The sequence below is a fragment of the Poecilia formosa genome, unplaced genomic scaffold (assembly GCF_000485575.1).
Source record: "Poecilia formosa unplaced genomic scaffold, Poecilia_formosa-5.1.2 Scaffold2914, whole genome shotgun sequence".
In the NCBI taxonomy this organism is placed as follows: Eukaryota; Metazoa; Chordata; class Actinopteri; order Cyprinodontiformes; family Poeciliidae; genus Poecilia; species Poecilia formosa.
In genome coordinates this window covers 990-2692 of record NW_006802853.1, presented here as the reverse complement: position 1 = coordinate 2692, position 1703 = coordinate 990, and the positions used below count along the sequence as shown (strand labels likewise).

General features: G+C 39.2%; 1 non-coding gene across 1 annotated transcript; it reads right to left on the bottom strand.

The window, feature by feature from the left end:
* Positions 1–1346: 1346 nt before the first annotated feature.
* On the bottom strand, positions 1347–1419 carry trnav-uac (transfer RNA valine (anticodon UAC)). Its single transcript has one exon. It is a non-coding gene; the product is annotated as a tRNA-Val (tRNA).
* Between the last annotated feature and the right edge of the window lie 284 nt (positions 1420–1703).

Here is a 1703-nt window from a genome sequence, read left to right as displayed (position 1 = left end):
GTTGCATCTCACATCATCAACTTTGGAACCTCAAACTGAAACAAAGCAGAGAAGTTCAGTTCCTGTAGTGTAGTGGTTATCATGTTTGCTTTACATGCAAAAGGTCTCTGGTTTGAAACCAGACAGAAATGATTTTTGTAGGTTATCCATCTCTTTGGGTGCAGTGAGACAACAAGAGCATTCCTCTTTCGTGATGGTTCATTTGTCAATCGACTTCAATGTATGCTCCTTTGAAAACGAAGCTACTTTACTTCAATTACCAATTGGCAGTTCTATGGCGTAATGCACGTGTCAAACTAAAGGCGCGCGGGCCACACAGCATTATATAGGCCAATGATTGACTTAAAATAGGTTTTGAGTACAAATTGACTACAAACTACATCTCCCACAATGCATTCCGATTGTCACCAGCCAACATTACGGCTTCTCGCCACTAGAGAGCAGCAGAGTCACCTCAAGCTGCTTATTGATTTTCCCAGCTAATAAAACTGAGACATTGACAAGCTAACATCAAAACGTCCAAGAAAAGAAAAATCGATTTACAAGTAAGACTGTGAATGAAGATGTGTGTGAGTTGGTGTCAGGGCGGCAGGACGCGCTAGACTTTTTTTGTTATCCGTTATCTTGACCGACAACATAAAAAAAAATAATAATAATAATCAGTCATATAGCTACTATTTTTATCCGTGAAATTACAATCATATTAACATCGGCTATTTAGTCGCATTGTATGCGGTTTAGTTAATATTCACCGTGAATCCAGATCCCATCACAAATTAAGCAGATAAATGTATCTACATTTTTCTTGTAGTGACAAAAACCACCCCAATAACTTTTATTAAATTAAATTAAGCGACTTCACTTAATGGTCCCCATCTGTAGAAAAATCTTCATCCGTCAGTTGGATCTGTCTGATCCAAACACATCAACTGAACTCTGTGAGTATTTTACCCTGTGCGGTCTGGTGTGCGCTTTTACCAGGATGTGATGTCTGCAGCTCCTCCAGAGCGCCGCTCTCCTGGGTAACATGAACCCAGAAGGCTCCATTTGTTAAATCTGCTGGATGAGTTACTTCATTAAATGGATAACCTAGAAAAACCATTTTTGTCTGGTTTTGAACCAGAGACCTCGTGCATGTAAAGCAAACATGATAACCACTACACTACAGGAACTGAACTTCTCTGCTTTGTTTCAGTTTGAGGTTCCAAAGTTGATGATGTGAGATGCAATGCATGAAAATTTCAACTGAGGCTTGCACTTAGATGCCTGGGTTCAGAGTACAGACCATGACACCACAGAACCCTTGTTGACCTTTAGTAAACACCTGTGATGAATAGAACTAAACCTGTTTCTGTCTGGTTTCGAACCAGAGACCTTTTGCATGTAAAGCAAACATGATAACCACTACACCACAGAAACTCATGCTCTTTGCACTGTTCCTGGTAGATGATCCAAATTTTGTTAGAGACTCATTAATGATGGGCATGGAACAATGTCAAATACTTATACCACAGATCCTCTGAGAGAGCACAGTAACTTGGTGAACAAACTGCCAGACTTATACTTGTGCCTAATTTCACATTACAGTCCATAAACTAAGCCTGGGATCAAGAAATTGTATTGAAGATGTCATTAGCAGAGACAAATGGTTCTACAGAGACTTGGCTAAATGGCTATAAAATAAAATCAATACTTATAAATAA